At 41.8% G+C, this 21516-nt stretch overlaps 1 long non-coding RNA gene across 1 annotated transcript in view; it reads left to right on the forward strand.

The window, feature by feature from the left end:
* LOC138415996 (uncharacterized) overlaps positions 1–21516 on the forward strand; it is a 229284-nt gene that overhangs the window by 181294 nt on the left and 26474 nt on the right. The window contains exon 3 of the long non-coding RNA XR_011247472.1: positions 14399–14506. This is a non-coding gene — a long non-coding RNA (uncharacterized lncRNA). The remainder of the gene's footprint in view (positions 1–14398; positions 14507–21516) is intronic.

Below are 21516 nucleotides of genomic sequence, written 5' to 3' on the forward strand. Positions count from 1 at the left end.
TTCATCTGTCGATGGGCATCTAGGTTGCTTCCATGTTCTAGCTACAGTAAATAGTGCTGCAGTGAACAATGGGATACATGTCTTTTTCAATTTTGGTTTCCTCAGGGTGTATGTCTAGGAGTGGGATTGCTGGATCATATGGTGGTTTTATTCCTAATTTCTAAGGAATCTCCATACCATATTCCATAGTGGCTGTATCAATTTACATTCCCAACATTGCAACAGCGTTCTCCACACCCTCTCCAGCATTTATTGCTTGTAGACTTTTTGATGATGGCCATTCTGACCAGCGTGAGGTGATATCTCACTGTGGTTTTGATTTGCATTTCTCTAAACATGAGCGATGTTGAGCATCTTTTCATGTGTTTGTTAGCCATCTGTATGTCTTCTTTGGAGAAATGTCTGCTTAGGCCTTTCACTTTTTGATTGAGTTATTTGTTTCTCTGGCATTGAGTTGTTTGAGCTGCGTGTATATTTTGGAAATTAATCTTTTGTCAGTTGTTTCATTTGCTGTTATTTTCTACCATTCTGGGGGTTGTCTTTTCACCTTGCTTATAGTTTCCTTTGCTGTGCAAAAGCTTTTAGGTTTAATCAGGTCCACTTGTTTATTTTGTTTTTATCTCTTACTCTAGGAAGAGGGTCATAGAGATCTTGCTTTGATTTATGTCATCAAGTGTTCTGCCTACGTTTTCCTCTTAAGAGTTTTATAGTTTCTGGTCTTACATTTAGGTCTTTAATCCATTTTGAGTTTACCTTTGTGTGTGGTGTTAGGAAGTGTTCTAACTTCATTCTTTTTCATGTATCTGTCCAGTTTTCCCAGCACCATTTATTAAAGAGGCTATGTTTGCCCCATTGTACATTCTTGCCTCCTTTGTCAAAAATAAGGTACCCATAGGTGCATGGGTTTATTTCTGCCTTTCTGTCTTGTTCTATTGGTCTATATTTCTGTTTTTGTGCCAGTACCATACTGTCTTGATGACTGTAACTTTGTAGTATAATCTGAAGTCAGGAAGGTTGATTCCTCCAGCTCCATTCTTCTTTCTCAAGACTGCTTTAGCTATTCAGGGTCTTTGTGTTTCCATATGAACTGTGAAATGTTTTGTTCTAGTTCTATGAAAAATGCTGTTGGTAATTTGATAGGGAATCACATTGAATCTGTAGACTGCATTTGGTAGTATAGTTTTTTTCACAATATGGATGCTTCCTACCCAGGAACATGGAATATCTCTCTATCTGTTTATGTCATCTTTAATTTCTTTCACCAGTGTCTTATAATTTTCTGTGTACAGTTCTTTTGTCTCCTTAGGTAAGTTTATTCCTAGATATTTAATTCTTTTGTTGCAATGGTGAGTGGGTTTGATTCTTTAATTTCTCTTTCTGATTTTTCATTGTTAATATATAAAAATGCAAGTGATTTCTGTGTATTAATTTTGTATCCTTCATTTTTGCTAAATTCACTGATTAGCTCTAGTAATTTTCTGATACTCTCCTTAGGGTTTCCTATGTACAGTATCATGTCATCTGCAAACAGTGAGAGATTTACTTTTTTTTTTCCAGTCTGGATTCCTTTTATTTCTTTTTCTTCTCTGATTGCTATAGCTAGGACTTCCAGAAATATGTTGAATAATAGTGGTGAAAGTGGATACCCTTGTCTTGTTCCTGATCTTAGGGGGAATGCTTTCAGTTTTTCACCATTGAGAATAATGTTTGCTGTAGGTTTATCATATCTGGCCTTTACTATGTTGAAGTAGGTTCCTACTATGCCCATTATTTGAAGAGTTTTAATCATAAATGGGTGCTGAATTTTGTCAAAGGCTTTTTCTGCATCTATCGAGATGATCATATGGTTTTAATCTTTCAATTTATTAATATGGTATATCATATTGATTGATTTGCATATATTGAGGAATCCTTGCATTCCTGGAATAAACCCAACTTGGTCAAGTGAATGAGCTTTTTGATGTGTTGCTGAATTCAGTTTGCTAAAATTTTGTTGAGGATTTTTGCATCAATTTTCATCAGTGATATCGGCCTGTAGTTTTCCTTTTTTGTATTGTCTTTGTCTGGTTTTGGTATCAGAATGAGTTTGGAAGTGTTCCTTCCTTTGCAATATTTTGAAAGAGCTTTAGAAGGATAGGCATTAGCTCTTCTCTAAATGTTTGATAGAATTCTCCTGTGAAGTTATCTAGTCCTGGGCTTTTGTTTTTTGGGAGATTTTTGATCACAGCTTCAATTTTAGTGCTTGTAACTGGGTTGTTCATAATTTTCTATTTCTTCCTGGTTCAGTCTTGGAAGATTGAACTTTTCTAAGAATCTGTCTATTTCTTCCAGGTCATCCATTTTATTGTCATAGAGTTGTTCATAATAGTCTTTTATAATCCTTTGTATTTCTTCATTGTCTGTTGTAACCTCTTCTTTTTTCATTTCTAATTTTGTTGATTTGATTCTTCTGTCTTTTTTCTTGACGAGTCTGGCTAAATGTTTGTCAATTTTATCTTCTCAAAGAACCAGCTTTTAGTTTTATTAATCTTCACTATTGTTTCTCTCATTTCTGTTTCATTTATTTCTGCTTGGATCTTTATGATGTCTTTCCTTCTACTAATTTTGAGGGGTTTTGTTCTTCTTTTTTCAGTTGTTTTAGGTGTAAAGTTAGGTTGTCTGTTTGATGTTTTTCTTGTTTCTTGAGGTTGGTTTGTGTTGCTATAAACTTCCCTCTTAGGACTGCTTTTGCTTCAACCCGTAGGTTTTGAGCTGTTGTGTTTTCATTGTCATTTGTTTCTGAAATTTTTTTTATTTCCCTTTTGATTTCTTCAGTAACCTGTTGGTTATTTAGAAATGTGTTGTTTAATCTCCATGTGTTTATGTTTCTTGGAGTTCTTTTTCTTGTAACTGATATCTAGTCTCATAGCATTGTGATCGGAGAAGATGCCTGATATGATTTCAATATTCTTAAATTTACTGTGGTTTGGTTTGTAACCCAAGATGTGGTCTTTCCTGGAGAATGTTCCATGTGCACTTGAGAAGAAGGTGTATTCTTCCGCATTTGGATGGAATGTCCTGAAGATATCAATGAGATCCATTTCACCTAATGTGTCATATAAGACTTGTGTTTCCTTATTAATTTTCTGTTTTGATGGTCTCTCCATTGGTGTGTGTGGGTGTTAAAGTCTCCTTCTATAATTGTGTTGCTGTCCATTTCTCCTTTTATGTCTGTTAGTGTTTGTCTTATGTATTGAGGTGTTTCTATGTTGGGTGCATAGATATTTACAATTGTTACATCTTCCTCTTGGATTGATCCCTTGATCGTTATGTAGTGCCCTTCCTTATCTCTTGTAATCTTCTTTATTTTAAGGTCTATTTTGTCTGACATGAGGATTTCTACTCCAGCTTTCTTTGGCTTCCCATTTGCATGGAATATATTTTTCCATCCTCTCACTTTTAGTCTATACGTGTCTTTAGATCTGAAGTGTGTTTATTGTAGACAGCACATATATGGGTCTTGTTTTTGTATCCATTCAGCCAGGCTGTGTCTTTTGGTTGGAGCATTTAATCCATTCACATTTACAGTGATTATTGATATATATGTTCCTATTGCCATTTCCTTAATTGTTTGGAGTTGATTTTGCAGATCTTTTTTCTTCTCTTGTATTTCTCGACTATATAAGTCCATTTAACATTTGTTGTAAAGCTGGTTTGGCAGTACTTCTCTTAACTTTTGCATGTCTGGAAAGCTTTTTATTTCTCCATCAATTTTGAATGAGATCCTTGCTGGTTACAGTAATCTTGATTGTAGATTTTTCCCTTTCAGTACTTTAAATATATCCTGCCACTCTCTTCTGGCCTGAAGAGTTTCTGCTGAAAGACCAGTTGTCAAGTGTATGGGGTTTCCCTTGTATGTTACTTGTTGCTTCTCCCTTGCTGCTTTTAATATTCTTTCACTGTATTGAGTCTTTGTTAGTTTGATTAGTATATGTCTTGGCATGTTTCTCCTTAGGTTTCTCCTGTATGGGACTCTTTGTGCCTCTTGGACTTGCTTGACTATTTCCTTTTTCATATTGGGGAAATTTTCAACTATAATCTCTTCAAAAATTTTCTCATACCCTTTCTTTTCCTTGTCTTCTTCTTGGACCCCTATAATTCAAATGTTGGTGTATTTGATACTGTCCCAGAGGTCTCTGAGACTATCCTCAGTTCTTTTCATTCTTTTTACTTTATTCTGCTCTTCAGAAGTTATTCCCACCATTTTATCTTCCAGCTCACTGATTCATTCTTCTGTTTCAGATATTCTGCGATTGATTCCGTCTAGGGTATTTTTAATTTCAGTAACTGTGTTGCTTGTCTCTGTCTGTTTATTCTTTAATTCTTCCAGGTCTTTGTTAATTGATTCTTGCATTTTCTCCATTTTGTTTTCAAGGTTTTTGATCATCTTTACTATCATTATTCTGAATTCTTTTTCAGGTAGTTTGCCTATTTCCTCTTTGTTTACTAGGACTTCTGTGTTCCTAGTTTGTTCCTTCATTTGTATAATATTTCTCTGCCTTTTTGTTATTTTTTTTTAACTTATTGTGTTTGAGGTCTCCTCTTCCCAAGCTTCAGGGTTAAATTCTTTCTTCCTTTTGGTTTCTGCCCTCCTAAGGTTGGTCCAGTGGTTTGTGTAAGCTTCCTATAGGCTGAGATTAGTGCTGAGTTTCTGTTTGCTAGTTTCTTTTTCCTCTGATGGGCAAGGCTGAGTGAGGTGGTAATGCTGTCTGCTGATGATTGGGTTTGTATTTTTGTTTTGTTTGTTGTTTAGATGAGGCATCCTGCATAGGGTGCTACTTGTGGTTGGGTGATGCCCAGTCTTGTAGTCAAGTCGTTTCCTTTGTGTGAGTTCTCACTATTTAATACTCCCTAGGGTTAGTTTTCTGGTAGCCTAGGGTCTTGGAATCAGTGCTTCCACTCCAAAGGCTTAGGGCTTGATCTCTGGTCAGTAACAAAGATTCCACAAGTGGTTTGTTATGGCATTAAGTGAGATTAAAACAAATATCCAAAAACGAGAAACCAAAGATGACCCCCAGACAAATGGCACTTACAAAATTAGGCAAATGATAATTAAAATAATGGAATATACACATATACATATACACCAATGAGCAAAGTCAAAACAGTCCAAGAAAAATAAAGTATAGTAGATTGACCTGGTGAACAAAGGAAAACAGAAATTATATTTACCAGTTAGGAACAAAACTAACTAAAGCCCAAACTGTGAAACAAAACTAAAGCAAGGTGCCAACTGGGAAAAAAAGCAATGAAAATGAAACGAACAAATATGTTGAGAGGAAAGGAAAGAAAGAAAGAATAGATATACAAAGTTAAATGGAGGTAGATGAAGAAGATTTCTATACATTAAAGATTAACTTCTCAGGGAAAAGAACAATAGGAAAGAAAAGCAAAAGAATAAATGTAGAAAAAATGTGATAGGTTTAAAAAATTAAAAATTGAAATTATAAAAAAGAGAAAAAAAAAAGGAAGAAGAGAGAGAAAAGGGGGGAGGGGAAGAAAACTCCACAGAACTGCAAAAGCCCAATGTAGCGGCTGAGATTTATAACAACAATAAAAAGTATGACTGAATTTACACATATATACCCATCAGCAAAATAAAAAAAAAATCCAACAAAAATAAAGTACAATAGATTGACCCAGCAAACAAAAGAAACAAAAAATTATATCTACCAGTTAACAAAACTAAGTAAAGCACAAACTGGAAAACAAAACTAAAACAGGGTGCCAACTGGGGAATAAAGCAATGAAAATAAAACTAACAAATATGTGGAGGGGGACAGAAAGAAAGAAAAGAAAGAGAGAACAGATATGCAGAATTAAATAGAGGTAGATAATGAAGATTTATATACATTAAAGATTAACTTCAAGGGGAAAAAACAGTAGGAAAAGCAAACAAAGGAATAAATGTAGAAAAATGATAATAGGTTTAAAATATTAAAAATTAAAGTTAATAAAAAAGAGAGAGGAAAAAAAAGGAAAACTCCACAGAACTGCAAAAGCCCAAAGTAGAGGCAGAGGTTTATAACAACAATTTAAAAAATGTGACTGAGGAAAAAAAAGAAAAAGCTCAAATGCTTAGATTTCATAGTGCCAATAAAATCAACAACAGAGTGGTGGTGGGGAGGGGGGGGTGGGAATCCAAAAGAATCTACAGAACAAGTCAAAATGCAAGAACAATCAATGTTTTTCTTGAGTCACTGCTGTCAGAGTCCTTCTCTCGCTGGGAGTCACAGTCCACCTCACCTCCCTAGGATGCCCTCCATCACTGTACTGGTCTCTGGACCTGCTATGCAGGCAGCTCAGATTCTAATCTGGTCTTGCTCCAGTGTGTTCTTGCCTCCAATGTCCACAGCTATCAGAACCAGTGCATTTTCTTTTGTGGGAGCGCTCAATGACCTTTTATATATTCCATAGACACAGAGCCTGCCTAGTTGATCATGTGGATTTAATCTGCAGCTTGTACAGCTGGTGGGAAGGTTTTGGGTCTTCTTCCTTAGCCACACTGCCCCTGGGTTTCAATTGGGTTTTTATTTCCACCTCTGCATGTGGGTCGTCCACTGGAGTTTGTTCCTGAGGCTACCCTGAAGGACTTGGGTTTGCCGCTGTGAGGGCCAGGTGTGGAGGTGGTGTAGCTGATTGAGTTGCAGGGGTTCTGGCAGCAGCAAGTACTCAGGGGAGTTGGTGGCTAGGGCAGCAGGAAGTATAGTGCTCTAGACGGGTGGTATGGCAACCAGTATCAGCCAATACACTCAAGTATTCTTGCCTGAAGAACCCCCCTCCCACTACCCTGACTGAGAAGCCTGGCCGGCCACAGTCTACAGGGTCACAAAAAGTTGGACATGTCCAAAGCAACCCGGTGGGCACAGACATAAGACATATTTTTGCCTATAGCAACTCTGCCCCAGTGAGAGTTAAGCATGAAGGTAGTGCAGCTGCTTGGCTTGCACAGACCTTGGCGGCTCCAAGTGTGCAGGGACACAGACTGCCTCCGCAGCAGCTGTTATGGCCGTATCACAGTCTTTTTTGGAGCTTCTTATAGCTGGCCATCAGTAGGCTTCTTTGTCCAGTCCTTCTCTGTAGCTCCTCCCATTCAGGCACTTAGAGGGCTTTCTTGCCTGGGTCCTTATCTGTTGTTCAGCACATCAGGCACATAGAGGGGCCCCCTGGCTAGGGTCCTACTCTGTGGATCTGCATGTCAGGCACTTAAAGGGGCACGCTGGGTGGGGTCCTACTCTGTAGTTCAATGCATCAGACATTTGAAGGGCCAGGCTCTCAATTGTTCAGCTGCCTATGCTGGCATGTGGGGAGACAGTTTTTATGGTGATGGCTCCACCCCCTCGTGTGACTCAGCAGTATTGCCTGGCTTCGAGGCTGCCTGTCTGGCTTTCCTCCACAGGCATTTCCTATCACACTCTCCTCCCTCACATCCCCCAGATCCGTCTCTCCGCAGTCAACAGCAGCCCTCGCCTGGGGTTGCTCCACAATCCCTAAACTCCAGCTCCCAGCTGCTGCACCTTCCAGCAAACTTGCGTCCTTGTCCGGGGACTGTATGGCTGCGGCAAGGACTGTCTGATTCCCATTCCATTTGGGCTGCCACAGATCAGCTGTTTCACACTCAGCCTTAAATGTTTCTCCTCTGACTCAAACAATTGCCCGGATGTGGGGATTGGACCCCTGCTTCAGTTCCGCCACTGCTGAGGGCAGGTCCAGTCCTACTAACACTCCTGTTTCCCCCGCCTAGTTCCTTCATCCTACCGAGTTTTGTGTGGGTCTCCGTATTCTTTTCCACTGGTCGGGAACTCCTGTCTGCTCTCAGGCGGTGTTCTGCCTGCACTTCTGTGTCTGAAGGTGTATTCCTGATGCATCCATGGAGAGAGATGTACTCCGCATCCACCTACTCCTCCACCATCTTGTTCTCCTATTTGATTCTTTTTAACAGTGGAGGAAATGGAAAGATTCTAACAGGATTCTTATTTGGACTTATTCCATTCAGGAAAAGAAAGAAAGTCAGGCACATTATTACTTATTTGCAATCTATATAATACTATTTTGAGAATAAATAACATTCTGGTTTCTCTCCCGCCCCTCCCCCCCCCCTACCCCTGACACCCTTGTCTCTCTCTCTCTCTCTGTTTGTTTGGTTTTTTTTTTTCATTTTTAATTGAAGAAAAAGTGTGCAGTTAGGCCAAAGGAAGAAATACCTTTACTGCCAAAGATGACTGTGTTATCTGTCTCTTCAAGGAACTTTTTTATGAAGATAATCTGATTTTCATTTTGATTTATCTGATATCAGAGATTGAACCAAGTGACTCCCAAGGCTGTTCTCAAATCCACATTTGATACTTTTTAAGAAAGAAAATGTCTTTTTAAAAGAATTCTACAAACCGAAAAGGAGTTTTCTTTTTTCTGTGAAGGCACCACCCTCAATGGGTGGTGCCCCAGTGAGAACTGGGGATGTACTCCTGGCCTGCCTTGAGTTTAGGACCACAGAGCGCAGATCTAGTTGGAACATAACAGAAGGCCCCACCAGTCCCTCATAACTGGCAGCGGGGAGCAGAGCTGCAAGCTCCAATACCTCTGTATGTCATCCAGTTGCTCTGCTTTCAAAAACTTGCTTTTACTTGGTGGCACTGAAGCACATTCTATCTAGAAGGGGAAAAAAGAGATTGTAATGGTAAAGTGGATGCCTGGTGTTTCCTTATGTTTTGCAGAAAGAAAATCTGGGCTTCCTTTTAATAAACTAGATTTGTGGAGCCAGATTTGGGCCCCAAAAGGCAAGGTCTTTACCTCCTCATTGGCTGTGAGGCATAGTGTTGTCCTGTCCATAGATAATACTTCTTTTTTATGTTGGGGACCAAAGGAGTCATATGTGATCACAGTTCAGTGAACATGTGATTTCAGGGAGAGAGATCTCAGTGGCAGAATAGTGCTTAGTATGTGCAAATTGTGTTTGGCTGGAAGTAAAGAAACCCTGAAACCCCGATTTATGGTAGTATATTCTTCTGGCATAAAAAGTAAGTGAAAGAAAAATACTGAATGATGTCACTTATGTGTGAAATCAAAAGGATACCAAACTTGTAAAAACTGAGTCGAATGATGGTTACTAGGGGCTGGGGCAGAAGAAATTGGGGAGATGTTGTTTAAGGATATTAATTCAAAACCAAGTTGATAAGTCATAAGTCCTAAAGATTTAATTCACTGCATCCTGCTTGTAGCCAACAATACTGTATTATAAGCTTCAAAGTTACTAAGAGACTAGATCTTAATTATTTCCACCACAAAAAATGAAATTATAATTATGTGAAGTGATAGAGATGCCAACTATGATGGTAATGATATTGCAATATGTGAATGTACTGAATCAATATGTCTTACATCTGACAACATCGTATGGCAATTGTGGTACAGTAATTTTGTTTTTAGTTGTTAAGTCATGTCTGACTCTTTTTGACCCCATGATCTGTAGCCCACCAACCTCCTCTGTCCATGGGATTTCCCAGGCAAGGATAATAGAGTGGCAACCCGCTCTAGTATCTGGCATTTTCCAGACCCTGGGTTTGAACCCGTATCCTCTGTATTAACATGTGGATTCTTTACCACTGAGCCACCTGGAAAGCCCTGTATGGCAATTAGACTCCAGTAAAAAGAAATCTACAGATACATTCTACTGCATATAATACAGATTAAAAAAAAAAAAACAAGAAGGACCTATTGTATAGCATTAATAACTATGTGTTATCTTGTAATAACATATCCTGGGAAAGAATCTGAAATATATATCTACATATCTATATATCTATATCTATATCTATATATATATAACTGAAAGTTTGGTATACACTTGAAATTAATAAGACATTGTAAATCACTATGTCTCAATTTTTAAAAAAGGAAATTTTAAAAACGAAGGTCAAAAAGTAAGTGATTTCTGGTACCCGCTCAGCAGTTCAATCATGTTGGTACTCACATGGCTCCAGTTCCCTTGGCTTGTCCCTGATATTGTAAGATGGCTTCTTTGCACCCAGCTATGTATCACCATCCAAGGTAAGAGGAAGGCAACTAGGAAGAATGATCCATGTCAGTCACATCTGTTTCCTTTTATGAAGGAAACAAAAACTTTCCCAGAAATATTTCCCAGCAGACTTCAGGGTGTATCACTTGACCACCTCCAGCTGCAAGGGAGGCTGAGAAATCCAGGATCAGGGTCATCATGATTGGCTGTGACCAAATTAACCTGAAGTTTTGCTGATCCTGAATATAACTAGATTCTATCAGCAGGGGTGGGGGATAAGAGTGCTCTGGATAGACAAGTAAAAGTGTCTGTCAAATACAGTAACTTGAATGAGCAAATAGTTTATTTTATGCTTTTTTTTTAGTTGTTTTTTTTTTTAATGCAGATCATCTTCAAAGTCTTTAATGAACCTGTTACAATATTGTTTCTGTTTCATGTTTTGACCCTTTGGCCACAAAGCATGTGGGATCTTAGTTCCGCAACCAGGGATTGAACCCTCAACCCCTGCATAGAAGGTGAAGTTCCAACTACTGGACCACCGGGAAATTCCAAGGAGTTTATTCTGTGTGCTCTTGCTTGCTCAGCTGCTCCGTTGTGTTAGACTCTTTGTGACCCTTAGTTTATTTTAGATGGGATTAAATTCCAAATCCCAATCTATTATTTATTATCTGCTGCAAGTCAGCTAGCCTCAGGTTCTCGGGTAAAATAGAGAGAGTGATTTTTATCTCTGATTGTTGTCATTATTGCATAAGATGTTGTTTAAAATGCTTAGCAGAAGGAATGGGTAATAATAAGTCTTTAGGGATACTGGCCCCTTTCAACTTTGACCCATGGTCTATTTATGCAGAGGAAACTCTGTGCAGAAGAGACAGTGGCGAACAAGATGGTAGAGGAGTAGGTGGATGTGGAGTATATCTCTCCCCATGGATACATCAGGAATACACCTTCAGCCACAGAAGTACATGCAGAATACCAGCTGAGAGCAGACAGTGGAAAAGAATATAAGGACCCATGCAAACCTCAGTAGGATGAAGGGACTAGGGGGAAAAACAGGAGTGTTAGTAGGACTGGACCTGCCCTCAGCAGTGGTGGAACTGAAGCAGGGGTCCAATCCCCACATCCGGGCAATTGTCTGAGTCAGAGGAGAAACATTAAAGGCTGAGAGTGAAACAGCTGATCTGTGGCAGCCTAAATGGAATGAGAATCAGACAGTCCTTGCCACAGCCATACATTCCCCAGACGGGGACACAAATCTGCTGGAAGGTGCAGCAGCTGGGAGCTGGAGTTTAGGGATTGTGGAGCAACCCCAGGGTGAAGGCTGCTGTTGACTGTGGAGAGACGGGTTGAGGGGATGTGAGGGAGGAGATTGTGGTGGGAAAGGCCTGTGGAGGAAAGCCAGGCAGCCATGGAAGCCAGGCGATACTGCTGAGTCATGCGAGGGGGTGGAGCCATCACCATAGCCTCTCTCCCCCTACACGCCAGCATTGGCAGCTGAACAACAGAGAGGCTGGCTCATCAAACACCTGCCACACTGAGCTACAGAGTAGGACCCCACCCAAGGTACTCCTTCAAGTGCCTGATTCACCCATCTACAGAGTAGAACCCCAGTCAGGGGGGCCCCTCTATGTGCCTGATGTACGGAACAACAGAGAAGGACCCCAGGCAAGGGAGCCCTCTAAGTGCCTGAATGGGCCAAGCTACAGAGAAAGACTGGCCAAAAAGGCCTTCTGATCATCAGCTACAAGAGGCTTGGAAAAAGACTGCAACAGGGCCGTAACTCCTGCTGCAGAGGCAGTCCATATTCCTGCACAGTTGGTGCTGCCAGGGTCCCTGCAAGCCAAGCAGCTGCGCCACCTTCACACTCAACTCTCACTGGGGCAGAGCTGCCACAGGCCAAAAAAAGCCTTGCGCCTATTCGCACAGGCTCACTTCGGTCATGTCCGACTGCAACCCTGTGGCCTGCCAGGCTTCTCTGTCAGGGAGGGGGTTTCTCCAGACAAGACCCCCAAATTTAAAAAAAAAGAGACTGTGGCTCTTACCTGGGGCATCTAGAAATTAATCAGTGCGGAAGGAATTCAGTTCTCTCTGGCACCTTTAGTGAGGCACCTGTCACAGGTGGGTAGGGATTCCCAGTACAGGTGAATAAGCTAAGATCATGAGCCAGTGGACAAAATTTCTTAGAGATGTTGACTCTGCCTGCTCCCTGTGGGCCTCAGGAAGCCTTCAAACATAGTGTGAATAAATCACACTCACCCTCTAGCAAATGCCTACATGCTTCCAGGATTCCTGTTTTTCCCCCATCCCTGTCCCAACACAAGACACAGGCATACTGATTTTCATGCACAAAGAGTAGAAACCAGAAAGGTATGTTTGGTGCAATGATAAAAAGTTAGGCTCTGGTGTGGGTTCAAACCCCAGCTCTGTTGTAAAGTAGCTATGTGACCTCTGAGCAAGTTAGTTCATCTTTCTGTGCTGTGTGACTCTGAGCAAGTTACTTGATCCCTCTGTGCCTCAGTTTCCCTATCATTAAATGGAGGTGATTAAAGCACTTCATAAGGTCGTTGTGAGAAATAGATGAGCCAAATATACATACAGGGCTTCCGGGGTGACATCTGTAGTGGAATATCTTGCAGACACATTAGAATGGGTTTGGCCACCACTTGATTTAAATGTGCTCTGAGACGGTTACTGCACCGACAAAATAACAAGTAATCTTCTAATTCTCAAAATGGCTAAACTTCTAAATTACTCCTGGAGGATTACCCTAGAGCCCAAGGAAGTCCCCAGTGTTGCTTTTCAGCTTTGCTTGGGTTCCTTCTGAGCTTCTGCCAGGCCAGCCATAGAGGGAATATCCACAAGTGGGTATCATTAAAGTAGGGAAAACGTCAGTGCATTTTTCTTCTTGCTCTCTCTAACATACAAACAGGACCATGTGACTCTCTGGCTTGAAGAAGTCTCAGTGCCATTTCTTTGCCAGATTTCCTTACATGTCTCACAAATGTTTCCAGGCTATGCCACCTGGCGACACCTGCTTATCTTCTGCGACCCATGTGTCACATGTTCTGAAGATAATGGCTCTCAAACTTTAGCTGCACCATAAGTATCCAGAGAGCTGGTTAAAAAGCAGATTTTTGGGCCCTACAGAATTTTTGATTCAGCTGATGGGACTCAAGAATGTACATCTCTAACTGATCCATTCAGGTTGGCTGCTTTTCCTTTTCTGAAAGGAAATCAAGACTTTAAAAACTAATTTTTAATTCATATTTTTTCACCAATGCAGAGTAGTCCTCCCTGGCTAGATCTTGAGCTATTTGAAGTCTAGAACCTTGCTGATTCATCTTCATCCATCTAGGGACTTCCTGGCCTTCCTGGTCTAAGACCTAGTAGTTTTTCTCAGCAGTGTCTGATGCTCAAATGAAATTCAAATGAGTGAGGTTTGGCTTTGCATCTGTTCTGTCCTTCGTCTACAAAGCAGCAGTGCCAACTGAATTACTGGCAAGAACTTTTCTTAGTCGTGGTGGCAAGCTGACCAAGTTAGGCCCCCAAGACTTCCTCTGGGACCCACACACTCATTTGTCTGAAAACTGTATAAAGCTCAGTATACCCAGTAGAGGCACAACAGGAGCTTTTTATCTTCTGAAAGTCAGTACTCCAGTGTGGATAGATCTGCAGCCTTGGTTCATGGACACCTAGGGTATCTCGTTTTTATTCTCTTACCCAAGTTCTTCCCTTAAAGATGCAGAGAATACCCACTGATCTCATTTTAGATATCATAAATGAATTTTTTCTTTCATTTTGGCTGACCAGTACAAAAGGAACGGTAATCACACAACTGAGAATAGAATAACCTTAATGAATGTCCCTTCTAGAGAGAACAGGGTGTAACAGCTTGGCCTGAGAGTATATTTAAGCATGTGTTGTAATCTTTACTCTAGATGTGATCTGAATTTTTAATCATTGTTTTTATTATATTTGGCCATTGTTTTACATTGTATTAGGGCTTCCCTGATAGCTCAGTTGATAAAGAATACATCTGCAATGCAGGAGACCCTTATTTGATTCCTGGGTGGGAAGATCCACTGGAGAAGGGACAGGCTGCCTACTCCAATATTCTTGGGCTTTCCTTGTGGCTCAGCTGGTAAAGAATCCACCTGCAATGCGGGAGACCTGGGTTTGGTCCCTGGGTTGAAGAAGAATGTTTATTTTCCTAGCCAATGAAAATTTCTGATTGACTTAAATATTAGGATGACAGAAGGCCCTTATCTAACTTGAGTAACACAGATTTCTTTTGTGGGATTCTTGGTTTTACTGGACGTCTCATTTACCGGTCCTCTCTCTTTTAAGACCTGACTGGCATCAGACAAGCTTTGGCTGGCTATTTCACCATCCTGAACCTGGATTGCCTTATTTACCAAATGGAAATAATATTGTCTCATAATATTGCTGTGAGAAGTAAGTGAAACTGCGTAAGTAAGATGCCAAAATGTGTACTGCATTTTAAGTAGGGTCTAGAAGGGGCAGGGTCCCTGTATATAAAGTTTGGTACATAGTAGGTTCATAGTAAACATTAAATTAAAATATTTATTGAACACTTGCTGCTGCTGCTGCTGCTGCTGCTGCTGCTGCTGCTGCTGCTAAGTCGCTTCAGTCATGTCCAACTCTGTGCAACCCCATAGATGGCAGCCCACTAGGCTCCCCCGTCCCTGGGATTCTCCAGGCAAGAACACTGGAGTGGGTTGCCATTTCCTTCTCCAGTGCATGAAAGTGAAAAGTGAAAGTGAAGTCGCTCAGTCGTGTCCGACTCTTGGTGACCCCATGGACTGCAGCCTACCAGGATCCTCTGTCCATGGGATTTTCCAGGCAAGAGTACTGGAGTGGGGTGCCATTGCCTTCTCCAACTGAACACTTACTGCCTATGTAACTTCATGCACCATGCGAGGTGGTATAGGCTACAGAAGCATATAGTCAGTGGTGAGTAAGGGCCATTCATGCAAAATTAAGTAAAACAAAGGCAACAAATTCATAAATGGCAACAGGACCAACATAGCATAAAATAGTAGAAGCATGCATACCTAAGAGGATTGTAATCAAGGACTGAGTTTTGTCAGAGGAGGCAAGACGATTCTGAAGATTTCATAGAGAATTTTTTAAGTTTTTATTTTGATTCGTTTTTATCATCAAACAAAGAGGAGGTTTCCCACAAGCCTCAGTTTCTTAATTGATAAAATATGGATACTAAGAAAACGTTGTGAGGATTCAGGGAAATACATTGTGCAACTTAGTGGATTAATAAATGCTCAATAAACTGAACAATTCTATGAAGACCTACAAGACCTTTTAGAACTAACACCCAAAAAAGATGTCCTTTTCATTATAAGGGACTGGAATGCAAAAGTAGGAAGTCAAGAAACAGCTGGAGTAACAGGCAACTTGGGCCTTGGAGTATAGAATGAAGCAGGGCAAAGGCTAATAGAGTTCTGCCAAGAGAACGCACTGGTCATAGCAAACACCCTCTTCCAACAACACAAGAGATGACTCTACACATGGACATCACCAGATGGTCAACACCGAAATCAGATTGATTATATTCTTTGCAGCCAAAGATGGAGAAGCTGTATACAGTCAGCAAAAACAAGACCGGGAGCTGACTGTGACTTAGATCATGAACTCCTTATTGCCAAGTTCAGTTCAGTTCAGCCGCTCAGTCGTGTTCGACTCTTTGCAACCCCATGAATTGCAGCATGCCAGCCCTCCCTGTCCATCACCAACTCCCGGAGTTCACTCAGACTCACATCCATCGAGTCAGTGATGCCATCCAGCCATCTCATCCTCTGTTGTCCCCTTCTCCTCCTGCCCCCAATCCCTCCCAGCATCAGAGTCTTTTCCAATGAGTCAACTCTTCGCATGAGGTGGCCAAAGTTATTGCCAAATTCAGACTTAAATTGAAGAAAGTAGGGAAAACCACTAGACCATTCAGGTATGACCTAAATCAAATCCCTTATGATTATACAGTGGCAGTGAGAAATAGATTTAAGGGACTAGATCTGATACTGTGCCTGATGAACTATTGATGGAGGTTCATGACATTGTACAGGAGACAGGAATCAAGACCATCCCCTTGGAAAAGAAATGCAAAAAAGCAAAATGGCTGTCTGAGGAGGCCTTACAAATAGCTGTGAAAAGAAGAGAAGCGAAAAGCGAAGGGGAAAAGGAAAGATATAAGCATCTGAATGCAGAGTTCTGAAGAATAGCAAGGAGAGATAAGAAAGCCTTCCTCAGCTATCAATGTAAAGAAATAGAGGGAAACAATAGAATAGGAAAGACTAGAGATCTCTTCAAGAAAATTAGAGATACCAAGGGAACATTTTATGCAAAGATGGGCTCAAAAAAAGACAGAGATGGTATGGACCTAAGAAAAGCAGAAGATATTAAGAAGAGGTGGCAAGAATACACAAAAGATCTTCATGACCCAGATAATCACGATGGTGTGATCACTCACCTAGAGCCAGACATCCTGGATTGTGAAGTTAAGTGGGCCTAGAAAGCAACACTATGAACAAAGCTAGTGGAGGTGATGGAATTCCAGTTGAGCTGTTTCAAATCCTGAAAGATGATGCTGTGAAAGTGCTGCACTCAATATGTCAGCAAATTTGGAAAACTCAGCAGTGGCCACAGGACTGGAAAAGGTCAATTTTCATCCCAATCCCAAAGAAAGGCAATGCCAACGAATGCTCAAACTAAAGCACAGTTGCACTCATCTCACATGCTAGTAAAGTAATGCTCAAAAATTACTCCAAACCAGGCTTCAGCAATACATGAACCATGAAATGCCAGATGTTCAAGCTGTTTTTAGAAAAGGCAGAGGAATTAGAGATCAAATTGCCAACATCTGCTGGATCATTGATAAAGCAAGAGAGTTCCAGAAAAACATCTATTTCTGCTTTATTGACTATGCCATAGAATTTGACTGTGTGGATCACATCAAACTATGGAAAATACTTAAAGAGGTGGGAATACCAGACTACCTGACCTGCCTCCTGAGAAATCTACATGCTGGTCAGGAAGCAACAGTTAGAACTGGATATGAAACAGCAGACTGGTTCCAAATAGGAAAAGGAGTACATCAAGGCTATATATTGTCACCCTGCTTATTTAACTTATATGCAGAGTACATCATGAGAAATGCTGAGCTGGAAGAAGCACAAGCTGGAATCAAGACTGCTGGGAGAAATCTCAATAACCTCAGATATGCAGATGATACCACCCTTATGGCAGAAAGTGAAGAACTAAAGAGCCTCTTGATGGAAGTGAAAGAGGAGAGTGAAAAAGTTGGCTTAAAGCTCAACATTCAGAAAACGAAAATCATGGCATCCAGTTCCATCACTTCATGGCAAATAGATGGGGAAACAGTGGAAACATTGGCTGACTTTATTTTTCTGTGCTCCAAAATCACTGCAGATGGTGATTGCAGCCATGAAATTAAAAAACGCTTACTCCTTGGAAGGAAAGTTATGACCAACCTAGACAGCATATTAAAGCAGAGACATTACTTTGCCAACAAAGCTCTGTCTAGTCAAGGCTATGGTTTTTCCAGTGGTCATGTATGGATGTGAGAGTTGGACTGTGAAGAAGGCTGAGAACTGAAGAATTGATGCTTTTGAACTGTGGTGTTGGAGAAGACTCTTGAGAGTCCCTTGGACTGCAAGGAGATCCAACCAGTCCATTCTAAAGGAGATCAGTCCTGGGTGTTCATTGGAAGGACTGCTGTTGAAGCTGAAACTCCAATACTTTGGCCACCTGATTCAAAGAGCTGACTCATTGGACAAGACCCTGATGCTGGGAAGGATTGAGGGCAGGAGGAGAAGGGGGCGACAGAGGATGAGATGGCTGGATGGCATCACTGGCTTGATGGACATGGGTTTGGGTGAACTCCGAGAGTTGGTGATGGACAGGGTGGCCTGGTGTGCTGTGCTTCATGGCGTCTCAAAGAGTCAGACATGACTGAGTGACTGAACTGAACTGAAAACTGTAACTGTTGAAGAGGAAAACAAATCTAGGAAATATTAGTTAAAAAAAAAAAAGCTTGGGACCAGCAGTCTGGAAACCTGAGTCCTTCATTTCTCTGAGTCTACAAGGATGAAAGTAGAGGACCATCAGACTCTCAAAGCCCCTTCCAGCACGATGGTCCTTTGTGCTGGGCTCTGTGTAACTGCATGGTGAGTGGGGTCTAAATGGGCAAAGGTCCCTGCCCTAACCACCAGCTGCACACCAGATGCTGCCTGCTCCCTCCTCTGGCTCTCAAGGTGTCTTGTGAGTATGTTCAGTTCATAGAGAGTTGGGTTTGAATTTTGGCTCTGGGCCTCAGTTTCTGTAGGAGAATATAGTTTTTATTTACATTGTAGGGTGGTTATAAGGAATCGAGGAAGTGGTGACTATGATGATGGTGGTGGTGATGATGATGGTGGTGGTGGTAACTATGATGGGGATGGTGATGATATTGATGGTGGTTGTGGTGGTGGTGTGTGGCTGTTGTTACTACTCTAATATCTCTTGACCTAAGGAAACAGGAATTTGTCCCTTGCATCCTCCTGCTCCCAAGCATTATTCCCCTCTCCTGTCCAGGTGTGTCTGTTTCTTTTTCATTCCTTTGCTTCCAGTGTTATTTTACTGGCCCCCAAAAGCAGTTGTATTACCATCTTGTCTTGATATTGTCCAGGTCCCCCCAAGAACACAGAAAGTTCCCTTGCAAGTTTCTTATCCTTTTGGGTTTGGTTCCTGTATTTCACATTGTTCCACGCTCATGGACCCCAGTTACTGGGCAAAAGATATGCTGTGATATTCTATGCATATTTATATCAAGACCTCATGATACATACATCATTGCTTGCATACATGCTAAGACATTTCAGTCGTGTCCGACTCTTTACAACCCTTTGGACTTAGCCCTCGGGGCTCCTCTGTCCATGGGGACCCTCCAGTCAAGAATACTGGAGTGGGTTGTCATTCCCTCCTCCAAGGGATCTTTTTGACTCAGGGAATGAACTCACATCTCTTACATCTCCTGTATGGGTAGGCAGGTTCCTTACCACTAGCAACACTGGGAAGCCCATATATATGTACCATTACCTTTGTTCATTTCACTGAAATTCAGTTTTTGCCTTCACTTCTAACTGAAACCAGTGTTTGAATAAAAATAATGCTGGACACAAAGAAGTCAATCACACACTCATTTCTGAGAGCAACCACATAAAATTAGTGAGTTCAGTCCTTACATGCACAGCAGGTATGTTAATGCACTGGAGGAACTTTGCAAATCAGTTGGATCTAGGCTCACTTCTAACCAGCTAGCCTTAGCCGGGGTGCCCTGAAGTCAGAAACCCCGAGGAAGTGTATACAGTGTGAGAAGAGTTTCCTAAGACACTCTGTTAACAGCCAAGATGAGAGGCTGACATTTTTAAAAGACAGAGAGGGGGAAAGGTGAGAAGCCAACTTACCAGGAAGATAGCGCCAGAGTTGAACCTATGATGTCAACTCAGATACGCAGCGTCGTTGCCAAGATAGCTGTGGCTGAGTTATCTTGGGAAGAAACAACATTCTGGATTGATGGGCTAGACATGGGGGAGTTTGTGAATTTAAAAGCAGTCCCTCCAGCCCCTCTTCCCCCGACTTCAGTAAAAGCCTGTCTTGAACTGTGCCACTCAGGCAGGGAGTTAAAAGAAGCCCAAGCTAGAGCAAAATTTCCAATTTGGAAGCTAGAAGCTGCTCCTTCTTACTCAGCTCTTCCTTTTTTTTTTTTTTTAAAGGATTTATTATTTACTTGTTTATGGCTGCGCTGGGTCTTCATTGCTGCACACGGGCTTTTCTCTAGTTGTGGCGATCAGGTCTAGCTGCAGTGCGCAGGCTTGTCATCGCAGTGGCTTCACTTGTGGAGCACAGGCTGTAAGGCGAGCAGGCTTCAGTAGTTGTGGTCCCCGCTCTAGAGCTCAGGCACAGTAGTTGTGCACAGGGGCTTAGCTGTTCCGAGCCATCTTCCTGACCCAGGGATCAAACCGGTGTCTCCTGCATTGGCAGGCAGATTCTTTACCACTGAGCCACCAGGGAAGCCCCTTGCTCAGCGTGTCTGCTCCTTCCGTTCAGTTCAGTTCAGTCGCTCAGTCATGTCCGACTCTTTGTGACCCCATGAACTGCAGCACGCCAGGCCTCCCTGTCCATCACCAACTCTCGGAGTTCACCCAAACTCATGTCCATCGAGCCGGTGGTGCCATCCAGCCATCTCATCCTCTGTCGTCCCCTTCTCCTCCTGCCCTCAAGCCTTCCCAACATCAGGGTCTTTTCCAATGAGTCAGCTCTTTGCATCAGCTGGCCAAAGTATTGGAGTTTCAGCTTCAACAGCAGTCCTTCCAATGAACACCCAGGACTGATCTCCTTTAGAGTGGACTGGTTGGATCTCCTTGCAGTCCAAGGGACTCTCAAGAGTCTTCTCCAACACCACAGTTCAAAACATTAATTCCTCGGCACTCAGCTTTCTTTATAGTCCAACTCTCACATCCGTACATGACCACTGGGAAAACTTGCCCACACCTAACTTTGTGCTCGATTTTGCTTTCTTATTATATGCTTTGTCATTTGTCAATTGCTTTGAAGATGAAATTAGGACCTGCCATTGTTAAGCTCTCCACTGCAGCAAGCACAGAGCTTTAGACAAGGTATCATTCCGTTCAGTGTTCCTGAAACTGGTCAATGAAATCAGCAAAGCTTAGGGATTTAAGAAACTTAGGACTAATGTTAGGTATAATGGAATTATTCCACTCTATGGGGAAGTCATATAGCTGGGGTCCCCAACCCTGGGCCAAGGGCCTGTTAGGAACTGGGCCGCACAGCAGGAGGTAAGCAGCGGGTGAGCAAGCAAAGCTTCCTCTGTATTTACAGCAACCCCCCGCCCCACACAGTCACTCACATTACAACCTCAGCTTCACCTCCTGTCAGAGCAGCAGCGGCATAATACATATAACGCATTTGAATCATCCCTAAAGCATACCACAGCCCCCATGTCTGTAAAAAACTGTCTTCTGTAAAACTGGTCCCTGGTGCAAAAGTGGTTGGAGACTGCTGCCGTGGAAGGCTGTGAGTTCATGGGTCAGGCTGACCTGGGACTGAGTCCTAGCCCCAGGCACTCTTTGCCAGTGACCTTGGTGAGTTGCTGTTGTCGCACATGTTCATCTCTGGGTTCATCTGAACTTCTTGTCTCCAAGTCTCACCTTCTTCATCTCTAAAGGGAGGGCGGTCATGATCCCTACTGCATAGAATACCAACAGTACCTACTTCAAAGAACCAACCTCATAATAAGAGTAAGTCCCTCATAATTCTTGGGAAGAAGTCATGGAAATTATGATTAAACAGCTCTTAGCACAGTGTCTGCTACATATTAGGCACTCATTGAGTGAGAGCTGTTAATAATAACG

Source organism: Ovis canadensis, chromosome 12 (assembly GCF_042477335.2).
Source record: "Ovis canadensis isolate MfBH-ARS-UI-01 breed Bighorn chromosome 12, ARS-UI_OviCan_v2, whole genome shotgun sequence".
Lineage (NCBI taxonomy): Eukaryota > Metazoa > Chordata > Mammalia > Artiodactyla > Bovidae > Ovis > Ovis canadensis.